The following is a 13412-nucleotide window of genomic DNA, read 5'->3' on the forward strand; positions in this document are numbered from 1 at the left end:
AGTGTCCAATCATGTTAAAGTAAGCAAGGCAAGCTGATTGGCTAACATCATCAGTTGCCAGGCAGACTATATTGTTGAGCGGGTTGCTTACGCGGTAAGCAGGAAACTAACGTGCTCGATGGGAGGGGTAATCTACCTCAGGCTTTACTCTTTACTACAGGCCTCACGTCCGCCAAGTGAGGCGACCGGGCTCGGGGCTGCGGCTCCCAACATCTCCCCCTTTTTTATTTTTTATGAATGTGCGCATCGTAGCCCTTCCTGGACTGGGTGCAGAGGCTTATGCCCTACGTGTAGGCCCACCGTAGGTCCTTGGCTTAGACCCTGGTCGGCCGTCCCATGGTCCGCCAAGGCCCTGAGGCCCTCGTCCTTTTTCTAGGGCCAGGCACAAACTGGATGGAACCTGGATGCACACAAGCTTGCACTCATTTCCTCTCCGTAAAGAAATCCCCTCGGAGAGAAATTTAGACCTGGGCAGCATCTAACAGTCCAGCGGCTTACGTGCAGAATGGGGTAGGGCCTGGCTTAGGTTGAGTCGCACCGGGGGAGTACGCTCTTACCCGTCATTGACTCTCCTACCCAGCTATGTCATAATTTTTTAGAGGAGGAGTGTGGGAAGCTCACCGTCCCTAGACTCGGTCGTAGGCTAGGCGAGCGAGCCATGCATATGCCTGAGGATCTTCTTGTCCATTTCGGGCTACCGCTATTTCTATTCATCTTGTTGGTTGGTCTGTGATGGATCTCCGGTAGGGCAGGTCTGATCTTCAGTCGAGGGCTTTGTCGCCCGTGTCAGTCTCTCCGGTACCCACAGTGGTTCTCGTCCCGATTCCTGTGGGAAAACACAAACCGCGCCTCGGTTCCAGCTGACCACTGGATCCGGGCCCATCCATTGTCCTGTCAGGACATCTTTCCACTTCACCCACCCTTTATGGTTGGGGGAAGGGTTGCAGTGCTCCACGGCTGGGGAGCAATTATCATTATTTAAATTTAAAAAATTGTGTGTGAATAGTGCCATGGATAATCGTGCCTTTGGGGCCAGGCCTTGGCCTACTCCCCCTTTTTGTTTTTGTAAAATTTCTTTGAGGCTTCTATGAGCCCTCTCAATGATTCCTTGACCTTGGGGATTGTATGGGATACCATGTTTTAATTGAACCTCCATCATTTTGCAGAACTCATTGAAGGCTTTGCCTATATAGGCTGGTCCATTATCAGTTTTTAATATTTTTGGTTTGCCCCATGCGGCCCAAGCCGCCAGGCAATGATTGATCACATTAGACACTTTTTCACCTGTTTCTGCTGTTGCGAATATGACGTGAGAACAGGTGTCTGTGGAAACATGAACATATTTAAGAGTCCCAAACTCCTGTATATGTGTGATGTCCATCTGCCAAACATCACCAGGGATCAAACCTCGAGGGTTTACTCCCATCGGTATGGCAGGTTTGTATGTGGCACAGGAGTCACATAGTCGCACGATATCTCGTGCATCTGCTCTGGAAACATGGAAATGGTTTGCTAGTGTCCTGGCATTGACATGAAACTTATCATGGAAGGCACGGGCTCGCTCGATTGGTGTTAGTAAGGTAAAAATCCATAACGGGCGAGTGGCAGTATCAGCAGCCGCATTCCCCTGTGCCATGGGCCCCGGCAGGGATGTATGTGCTCTTATGTGGGTGGTGAAGACCTTATGGTGTCTGTTCTGAAGCAATGTCTGGATAGACAGGAACAGCCCAGCCACTGTGGAAGTGGATCTAATTAAACCGGCAGTCTCAAGCACTTGCATAGCATTGACCACATACCTAGAATCGGAGACAATATTAATGGCTTCTGAGAACCGTTCAAGAATCATTTTAACGATCTGCAGTTTTACCACCTGAGGCTGATCAGGTTTAAATTGTATGGTAACCGGGGGCTTGCCTAGGATCACATAGGCGCCTATCCCCGTCTTGGAGCCATCTGTGTATATTGTAGTTGCTGGGACTAATGGCTCAGAGGCAGTAACCTTTGGAAAAATTATAGGGTGCTGAGTGACAAATGACAAGATAGGGTCTTTAGGGTATTGATTGTTTATATCCCCATGGAAAACACATCTCAGAATGGCCCACGTATCTATGCAGGCAGCCAGGGTCTTGATCTGGCTGGCGGTATAGGGTACTCGGATGGCTTGTGGTCCTGAGCCAAAATGTTGGACAGCTCTATCATGCGCTTCAAGGGCCAATGAAGCGACTGCCTCCGGGTAATGCTCTATGACTTTTGCAGGTGAGACCTTAGGGTGTATCCACAGTAATGGTCCTTTCTGCCAAATCACCGCTGTGGGCTGTAGACTAGTCTGTAGCAAACAGACATCAAAGGGTCGCCCTGGTTCAATTCTGTGTAAGGTAGCCCCACCTAAGGCTTTTTCCACTCTCTGTAAGGCAGCTCTTGCCTCAGGAGTGAGCCTCCTGTGGGAGGCTATATCTGGGTCTCCCTTTAGAAGGTCGAACAGGGGTTTGAGATCTGAATTTGGTATATGTAAATATGGCCTAATCCAATTAATGTCTCTCAATAGCTTTTGCATGTCATTTAGGGTCCTAACGCCATCCGTCCTAATGGTGACCTTCTGTGGAGAGACTAGCATAGGGGAGATTTTCACGCCTAAGTAGGTCACCATTTCTCCTCCCTGAATCTTGTCGGGGGCAACATGCAGATTAGCTTGTCTCAGGGCCTCGACCAACTGGCCGAGCATATTATTTAGCATGTCTGGGTCCCTGCCGCTGAGTAAAAGGTCGTCCATGTAATGCACACATCTTATCTTGGGAAAGGATTTCCGTAGGGGGGCCAGTAGGGAATCAAGGTAAATCTGACACATAGTGGGACTGTTGGCCATACCTTGGGGCAGCGTTATCCACTCGTATCTGAGATCAGGGCTTTTTTGGTTAATGGTGGGTAAAGTAAAGGCGAACCTATGAGTGTCCTCTGGATGCAGGGGGATTGAGAAGAAACAGTCTCTAAGATCTATAACATAAACTGGCCAGGACTGAGGGATGGCTGAGAGAGCTGGCAGTCCCCTCTGGACCGCCCCCAGGGACTGCATCTGCGCGTTGACCGTCCTTAGATCATGGAGCAGCCTCCACTTGCCAGACTTTTTCTTAATTATAAAAATGGGGGTGTTCCATGGGGAGGTTGACGGCTTAATGTGTCCTAATCTAAGTTGTGTACTGACTATTTCTGACAAGGCTAATAGCTTCTCCTTAGGCAGGGGCCACTGAGGTACCCAAACCGGATCATTTGACCTCCAGGTGATTTTGATCGAAGTGGGTAGGAGAGCTTCTTCAGCGGCCCCTAAGAAAAACCCAGCCCTTGCCTACCTTTTTTGTTCTCTACTGGTATTGGGGATGTCCGACCCTGTAGGGCATTGCCCAAGCCTTTGCCGGGGGTATATCCCTGGTTCCTGAGTATATCCTTAGCCTGGGGGGAGCAGTTTGACGTAAGCGTGACATCCATCTGAGTGAGGATGTCCCTTCCCCATAGAGACACTGGCAACTGTAACACAAATGGTTGGAAATGGCCCTGATGACCCTCCTCATCACACCAGAGCAGGGTTGAAGCACTAACCTGAGGAGCTGACACCATCCCCAGGCCCTGCAGCGTGTTATCTGCAGTGTTGGTGGGCGAGTTGGAGGGCCAATCCTTTTTAGAGATAATGGAACGGTCAGCTCCTGTGTCTAGGAGCCCTGTTATATTCTTGCCATTGACCTTAAGTGAGAGCATGGGCCTTTTATCAAGTATTATATGGAGTCCCTCGAAGACTTCCCCTGAGGAACCGAAACCTTGACTTTCTCTAATTTTCTGCTTTGAGGGGAATCTCTTGTGGAGACTGGGGAGCAGCAAGAGCTGCGCTATCTTGTCTCTTTTATTGATTACCATAGTACCCACAAGAGATTGAACCATAATTTTAATGTGTCCTGTGTAGTCTGAGTCTATGACCCCCGGGACTACTATGAGACCCCGAAGGGCCATGGAGGATCTCCTGATCACCAGACCCACGGAATTTTTGGGTAACGGTCCCTTAAAGGTGGTTTCAACCACTTGAACACCCATATCAGGCACTAATATAAGTCTGGAGGCGACACTGAGGTCCACACCTGCTGACCCAGGGGTGGCCCTTGTTGAAGGCTGCCATCCTGAGCTGTCCTGTCTCTGGGGCGGGGGCCCGCCTGTGAAGGGGGCCCCCTCTGGCCGTTTTTTGGCTCTCTAGCATCTCGTCCACAAATACGGTTGCCCTGAGCATCAAAGACCGACCTACACTCCTCAGCTTTGTGTGATCCCCTCTTGCATCGCCCACAAACATATGGTTCTTCATTCCTAGGACGAGGCCTAGCATCTGCATTGTTTGGGCAATGACGTTTAATGTGTCCTGGCTCCCCACAGGCAAAACACCCTTTAGCCTTACATTCCCCTTCTAACCCGCGGGGTCCCCTCTGCTGTACAGCCGCGGCCAGGAGAGCAGCCACTCCCGAGTTGGAGAGCGGCCCCCCTATCTCTCTGCATATCCTAATCCAGGCGTTGAGGTCCTTGTTCTTATGAGGAGCTATCGCTGCCTTGCACTCCTTTGTACATTGCTCAAAAATCAGCTGCCTTACCAGCGGTCGAGCCACTCCCGGATCAGAAAATATCTTATCGGCAGCATCTTGCATTCGGGCCACAAAGTCAACAAATGGCTCTGTGGTACCCTGAATTATTTTTGAAAGACACAAGGAGGCTGTTCCGGCACCACTTACCTGCTTCCAGGCGCGGAGCCCTATGGCATTGATTTGTTCATAGACAGCGCCGGGGAACTGAGTCTGATCATCAGCGTGCCGACCTTCTCCCATAAGCATTTCCTTGTTCCACCCCCGGTTTCCCCGATTGGCGTTTCTCTCAGCCTGCTCTGCAGAGAACTCTGCGTACCAGGCTCGCCAATCCAGGTAACTACCCGAGGGCAGACACGCCTTTGCCAGCTGAACCCAGTCCGCGGGGGTGAGGGGCCCAGAAGACAGGTTCTCCAGCATGGCAATGGTGTAAGGCGCAGTCGGCCCAAAGGTTGTAACTGCATTTTTAAGTTCTCTAATCTGCTTTATCTCAAAAGGCTCCCATGCATTACGTCCCTGGCCCATAGCTACTTGTACAGGAAATATCCCGTAGGGGCCACTATCTATCTCAGGTGGTGGATGTACCTCATGAGACAAACGTCCCCCCTGCCAAAGCCGCCTGTAAAAATACCGACCCGCCGGCGGCGGAGCATAAGACGGCGGCCATGATTGGGCGGAAAATGGGGGCCCGTGCATCACTTCCTGTTCTGGCGAAGGGGAAGGGAGCTCCCGGGCGGCCGCCTCGCGGCGAGGGATCGCCTCCGGGAACAGCCCCCAAGGTGGGGCGGAAGGCTTCGCCTCCCTCTCGCGCCGGGGAGCGCTCAGGAGCTCTCTACTCCTCCGCAGACCAAGTTGAGCGGAGCGCAATTCGTGGCGCAACGCTGGGAAAGAACCCTGCGACTCCTTATCGAGCGACTTAGGCTCCTGACAGCTGGTCTCTTTGGCCTCCTTGCCATTCAACTTTCCCTCGTCCTCGGAGTCAGACGACTCCGAGGCTAGAGCCCCGTCCTTCTCCTTAGCATCTTTATTCCCCTTAACGGGCCCCTCTCAGGAGCTCCCTGACTGGGCCTGCTCAAATACCCTGCGTACTTTTGTAAGCTCTTGAGAGCTTTCTCCACAACCACCCTCGCTCTTAGTGTTGCTACCTAGCATGTTTCCCATCTTTTAATGTTACTCACCGCGTGAGGCCCAAGGAATCCGCCACTTACACGTGAGCCTGAGGGGAGTCTAAAAGCCCTGTAGGTGCGCGCCACCCAGAGCCCAGGCTTATCCCCAACTCACCTGTCTCGCAGCTCTGTACTGGAGCGTTGTCCGCTGTCACGTCTCGGGGGTGATCAGTCCCCGTGCGGGCCACCAAATGTCGATGTCGCTCCCGGCCGGCAGGGAGGACACACGACAAAGTCTGGCAGTGGACAACCTTTTCTTTTATTTTCCTTCTCCGTACAGCCTGCCCTGGGATCGCTCCCAGCCGAAGCCTCCTTTGGTCCGCTCCCCACGGCTCCTTCTGGGCTTCTACTTCCGGGCTTCTTCTTCCCCCCCAGGGGTGGCACCAGTATATATACAGATACAGTGCCCAATCATGTTAAAGTAAGCAAGGCAAGCTGATTGGCTAACATCATCAGTTGCCAGGCAGACTATATTGTTGAGCGGGTTGCTTACGCGGTAAGCAGGAAACTAACGTGCTCGATGGGAGGGGTAATCTACCTCAGGCTTTACTCTTTACTACAGGCCTCACGTCCGCCAAGTGAGGCGACCGGGCTCGGGGCTGCGGCTCCCAACACTATGCAATATAGCAAATATAGGGCATTTCCTTCTATCTTTTCTTTGAAGGCAAATACTGTTTTCACTGTTTTGCTTTGTTCTGATTAACTGTTTTGCTCTATTCAATGTTCTGTTTTGATAAGTTTTATAATGTTCTGTTTTTTATTTGATTTTGCTATACCTGATTGAATGGACAACTATCATGAAGATAAATGATATCTCACTATGGCATCTAGTACTGTTATCCCGGTAACCTGCTCTGAAATTCTGTACCAGTTTCACTGCATTGTCTCGATTGGCTTTGTTCTGTCTTGTTCTGTTGTATTTTACTATCTTTAAAATAAAAAGTAAAAAAATAAAAAGGAAAATGAATTCTGCCAGCATCCCAATTAGCTTGGAGAGAATTCTTTTCCAATTTAAGGTTCCAACCTCTAAGATGCAGTCTGGCCAGTACCTTAATGGCTGCTTTGTGAGATCCTAAAGAAACAATCCAGATAAACTCTACCAGTCTCCTGCCTACAGAAACTGGAAGATAATAACATATGCTGTTTTAAATTTGTGGTAACTTGTTACTTGGTAACAGAAGGCAAATATACCTCACTATAAAGTAGCAACCCAATATCCCAACAGTCTGTATCAATAGCTTAATCCAGTAAAGTAATCTGTTTTTCAGTTTGGTAACATGGACCTCCAAGATGGAAAGTCCAGTTTTCTTTTCTTTCTTTCTTTTTTTTTTTTTTTTAATTTTTTATGGTACTGGGGATCAAACTCACAACCACCTGCTTGCAAGGCAGGTGCTTATACCACTGAGCTAAATTCCCAGCGGAAAGTCCAGTTTTCAATTCATTCAATGCTTGCCATGTCCTCTAACTGAAATGTTCTTTTCACCCACCATTACCTTATAAAATAGGATTTCCAAATCTGTAGAGCTCAAGATTATTGGGACAGGAATAAAAATTTCTGCTAGTGAGTTATTGGGTATAACAGAAAATGGAGTCACTTCGCCTCTACACTTGATTTCTCAATCCATATGTTCTGGTTTATTCAGGCAACAGCACCAAATAATTATTCAGAGGATATACTGCATCGAATCTGACAAGACAGAATCCCATCCTTTCAGGGTCTTGTATCCCAAATAACACAGAAACTGAGCCTTCAGTAAGCTGCTCCACCTTTCGGTGAGCCCACTATGCTCAGGTGATGGGGTATGTGGCTAAATGAACCATTTGCATGAACACGAGCCTGCTGCTGTGTTTTGTGTGAGTGCTCTGGTCAGAAGTACTGCTATGGGAATCTCATGATGGTGGGTCAGGCACTGGGTGAATCTCTAGACGGTGGTTCTAGCAGAAGTATCATGGACAAAGAGGCAAATCCACATAAGAATGTGTGCTTATTGCAGTGGGAACAAGTCTCTGCCCCTTCTTGATGAAAGGGGTGCAGTCATACCCTGGTACAAGTGGTGCCTCAGTTCACACGCTTAATTTTTTCCACAATCCTGGTCACAAACTAAATTGGACAAGAATTCAATCAAGTTGCCCCTAAAGTCAACATTGAAACTAAGCACTTAATTTGATTCAGTTCTTGTCCAATTCTGTGATCAGAATAGAGCAAAAAGCTAAGTTCAGGAGCCAAGGCACCACTATACTTGACTATTTTGCAAGGTATCCAATTTGGCACTGCCTGCATTTTGATTGGAAAATTTTGAGCCAGTATTTATCTTGAAACACAAGATAGAACCTATTTGTGTCAACTGCCTCATAACCCACTACCCTTTCTAGCCAAAACAATTTGTTTGATACTCATCACACTTTCCAGAACCAATTAAGGGTGATAGCACTGAGGTGCCTGCCACCGGACAATGAATAACTTGGCCACAGATGGCTGGCTGGTTCCCTTAGGAAATGGGGAAGCCATATGAGGGGGAAGAATCTTTCAGCGGGTGAAAACAAAGCTGAGAGCGCCTTCAGCTAGCAAAAAATACCCTAGCCACTGGTAGCATAGGCACTCAACAGTAGTGGTGACCAGGTCAGTTTTGGTAAGAGAAGGACAGGTGGTAAAACCCATGTGCACCTTTCATCCCTGTCGCCATAGCACTTTGCTCATGGGTCCACTGAGCAAGAACTCGAGAGACTCAAGAAAGAGACTGACTTTCTTTTTTTGTTTGTTTGTTTTTTGTCTTTTTCCTTTTTTATCGGTACCGGGGATCGAACTCATGACTGCCTGCTTGCAAGGCAGGTGCTTATGCCACTGAGCTAAATCCCCAGCCCCCAAGACTGGGGCTATGTTGTCTATTCTTTAGTCCTCGGTTACAGACAGAGCGAGATCATCTTGACAGTCCATAAAACAGGTTGATCAATTACGTTACTAGTATTATTCTCAGTTGCTCTGATAATCAGAAAATAACAAATACTTTAGATGCCTTCATAAAACTTATGTGGTATAAAAGATAGGAGAAAACCACACAAAAACAGAGGCCAGTTTGGTGAAGTATCTGCAGCATTCACTAGCTTGAACAAACTCAGAACAGGCCTCCCGTAATGCAAGATAGCTTATAGTTCACACCCTGCTGAGACTGCCAGTGTTGAAACAGGACCAGAGAAATAAAAGACTGCAGAGTGTTCAGACCGACACTCTACCACTCAGATTATAACCCTGCAGGTTCGGTGATACTCAGTTGCCATGGAAAATAGCAATTGTATATCTATCAGCCATATCCTCTTGACCCTATTATAAACAAGTTTGTTCAGGTATCAGATGGCAGTAGGCTCCGAAAGAAATGAACCATGATTAATTTCAGGAAATCAGTGATCTAATTTCACTTCCTCAATATTTGGTTTAAGATTGAATATCTGACTCAGTTCCATCCAATAAAATGCAAGGATAAATTTAATAGAAAAGGAAAAGAAAATGTCACCGGCACATGATTATAATCCCAGCACTTTGAGAAGCTAAGACAAGGTCAAGCCCAGTTTGAGCAATTTAGTGACTTAACAACACCTTGTCTTAAAATGAAAAATAAGTGGTTTCAATCGACAGTACTAAAAAATAAACGAACAAACAAAAAAACCTCTTGTTCTCACTGATTAAAAGGACTCATGGAAACTGGGTGTGGTGGCACATGTTTGTAATCCCAGCATTTGGGAGGCTGAGGCAGGAGGATTGCTGCAAATTCAGTGAGTTCAAGACCAGCCTGAACTACATAGCAAGACCTTGTCTCAAAAAACAAAGAAACAAAAACAAAAAAATCTGACTCATGGACACTTTCAATAGAAAAGCCACAGACTAGGAAAAATATTTGAAAAAGATATAGCCAACAAAGGACTGGGATCCAATATACACAAATAACTCTTCAAAAACTTAACAGTAAGAAAACAAGCAATCCATTTTTTTTTATTTTAAAGCGATTAGGACAAAAGAGGACAGAACAAAGCAGATTAGAACAGAACAATGTAAGCAATACAGCACTTTCAGATATTAACAGTAGCTGCCATAATGTTCTCTTTCTTTGAAATAGTTGAGCATACCTTCACATACAATAGTATCAAACATAACAAAATAGTATAAAACCATTCAAGAGAATGAAAATATTACAGGGCATTCAGAACCAAATAACAGAAATTGAACATGGCTATTATATTATCTCATTTTCCATAAAAATTTTGTTTCTACTATCACACATATTAACATCCAATAAGATACAACATAATAGAACCAGTGGAAACAGAAGAACAAAAGCATGGTAGGACTTCAAAGCAAGATGATATTAAATCAGCAATGGCTGCCATAAAAGCAATCCAATTTTAAAATGGGTGGAAGATCTAAAAAGTCACTTCGCCAAAGATACATGTATAACAAGCGTATAAAGGGATGGTCAATATTATACATTCTTAGGGAATTAAAAACTAAAACAACAGTGTGATACCACTATGCACCTAATAGGATTAGTGCGATCCAGAGTGCTGATAGCACTAAATGTTAGCAATGATACGGAGTGACAGGAACTCTCCTTCATTGCTGGTGGGAACGCAAAATGTTGCGGCCACTAGGGAAGACAGTTTGGCAGTTTCTTATAACATTAAGCATGATTTTACTATACAGTGAACCAGCAATTGTCCTTAGTATTTACCTAAATAATTTGAAAACTTAACATACAAAAACCTACACAACGTTGTTTATAATGACTATTTGTAGTTATCAAATGACAGAAATCAAGATGTTATTAAGTAGGTGAATGGATAAAGTGGGACACACACAGACAATGGAATATTATTCAGTGCTAACAATAAATTAACTAGTAAGTCAAAACAAGACAGGGAGGAAACCTAAGGATCTGTTACTCAGTGAAAAATGTCAGCGTATGGTTTCAAATACATGACACTCTGGACAGGTGAAATGAGGGTATGGTAAAATTATAGCATCAGAGTTGAGGAGGAAGAAAGGGATGAATAGGGACAGCAAAAGATTTGGGGAACAATGAAACTGTTTTCTATAAAACGACAATGGTGGACTCATGCCACCACACATTCGTTACAGGTTATGTGGCCCAAGGGTGATGTGTCACTGTAGGCTCACTGATTGGAACAAATACACGCACCTGCTATAGGTTGAATCTAGACTGTCTCTCAAAGGCCCAGGTTTTAATGATTTTTGTACCCAACCGTGGTGCCCCGGGAAATGGTAGACCCTTTAGGTAGGTGGAGCTCAATGGAAATAAGTTAGTTCACTGGAGACGTGTCTTTGAAGGGACCTAGACCCTTCCTGTATTTGCTTCCCAGCTGCTATAAAGTGAACAGATTTCCTCCACCGTGTGCTCCTGCCATGATGGGCCACAACAAGCCCAAAGCCAAGTGACCATAGACCGAAACTTGTGCAACTATGACCCAAAATAAACCTTTCCTACTTTAAGTTGATTTGTCTCAGGTATTTTGTCACAGCAGCATAAAGCTTCTTAAAATACTACCATTCTGGTGGATGATATTAGTAATGGGGGCAAGCCATGCAGGTGTGGGGCGTGAGGTATATGGGAATTCATTATACTTTCAGTTCAACTTTGTTCTGAGCCTAAAATGGGTCTAAAAAAAGAGTCTATTTTAAAAACTTGATGCACAGGAAGGAATATGATCCTTGTTATATTTTACTCAGAGAACTGCTGCACCAGCTCTGGCTTGTGGGCAGAGATACTGCCAATGTGCTGAGGGTGACAGAACACAATACTGAGTGACATCATTGCTCTGCTGGGTAAGTCATTCCGGGAGCAGCCCTGCCTCTGAAGTTGTCGTGATGTGAGAAAACAGGCTTCTCCTTGTTAGTTTAGTTGACATGATACAAGTCTTCTTCACCATTTCTTGCTCTGCGCTTCCCCTAGTCTGCTTTAACTACCTCTGGAGTTTCTCTTTTATGCTAGCTCTTAACTATATTCAGGAAATATATTCGTTAGAAAAAGAAAGGCAACCAAAAAGTTAAGAAATGTGTCCTCCAGAACCTTAACTGAGGATCCTGGGTCTTCTGTTTCTAAAGTCAAAAAGCATTTTAATGATGTGTGCTCTCTATCTTCAAGGAGCTGATTCACTTATTTACTTTCCCAGCTTTATTGAGGGCTGATTGACAAATAAAAATTATACTTATTTAAGGCATATACAAACAGGGCTTTCTGATAATCTTGTAAGTTATGTATTCCCTAAAGTTTACATGTTGGAAACTTCATTCCCAAAGCAACAGGGTAAACAGGTGGTGTCTAATAAGAGGTGATTTAAGTCATGAGGGTTAAGTCCTCACAATGCATAAATGTATCATTGGAGTAGACTATTGTCTTGTTATCAGGATGGTGAGTTCCGCTCCCTCTTGAGCACTTGCAATTGCTTCCTCTCCTCTCCTCTTTTTTCTCTCCCCTCCTTTCCCTTTCCTTCCCCTCCTCTTCTCTTCTCCTTTTCTGCTCTCTCTCTCTCTCTCTCTCTCTCTCTCTCTCTCTCTCTCTCTCTCTCAATACTCATACACATTAGAAGTAATCAAGACAGGAAGAGATATATATCCCTCACCAGAATGGAATTGGCTGGCATCTTAATCTTAGATTCTCAGCCTCCAGAATTATGAGAAAATAAATTTCTCAAGTGGAAGTCACTCAATGTTTGAGACATTTTTTTTAGTAGCAGCTTAAGCATATGATGTTTTAAATGTAATCTGCATGAATGGTGGGTTTGTGAGGGATTTTTTTTTAGTGTTTTTATAAGATAGTATTTGTCTGTGAGACTTTGATATTTTCTGCCTGTCCAGACTGTAAATTCCAAAAAGAGGGCTGCCATCTAAATTGCTTTGTGTAATGTCATAAGGAGGCTTTTTAAAAAGAGTTTAGAATGATCATTATCATTTCTCAAAAAAAGCCAGAGTTCACTCCCATATCATAATGTGCCTTGTCAGTAGAGTATGAAAGTCCTTTCCTCTCTCTCTACAACAGGACACATGCCAATTAGAAATTCACATGAACAAGTCTCAGTATCACTGGGTGACCGGAACTGTCCAGCAGCCTGAACAACTGCAGGATGTGAAGCAAGAGGAGTCAAGGCGTCTAGGACCTCTGTGGATGCTCAAGTCTCTGACACAAAACGAAGTAGTATTTGTATAGAACCTAAACACATCCTCAGATATTTTGAAGCATCTCTAAATTACTTATAAAACCTGATACATCGTAAATGCTACATAGATTGCTCTTTATATTGCATAGTGTAGGGAAAGAAAAAGTCTGTACCTGTTCAGTACAGTTGCATTATTTTTCAAATACTTCTTTGTTTGGTCTCCCTTTTTATTATATTTATTTTCAAATATTTTCAATCCAGGGTTAGCTGAAGCAGTCATGCATATTAAGCACTCTTCCTATAGTATCTCACTTCATCCTCACAGCAACACTGTTATTTATCAAGATAAATAACATCTTAATGACATATTTTTATTTTATTTTATTTTATTTTATTTTAAAGATAGGAAAGTCCAACAAAACAAAACAAAGCCAATCAAAACAAAGCAACAAAATTGGTGCAGAACATCAAAGCA

The sequence above is a fragment of the Cavia porcellus genome, unplaced genomic scaffold (assembly GCF_034190915.1).
Source record: "Cavia porcellus strain 051 isolate PalLab524CR breed Dunkin Hartley unplaced genomic scaffold, mCavPor4.1 scaffold_2, whole genome shotgun sequence".
In the NCBI taxonomy this organism is placed as follows: domain Eukaryota; kingdom Metazoa; phylum Chordata; class Mammalia; order Rodentia; family Caviidae; genus Cavia; species Cavia porcellus.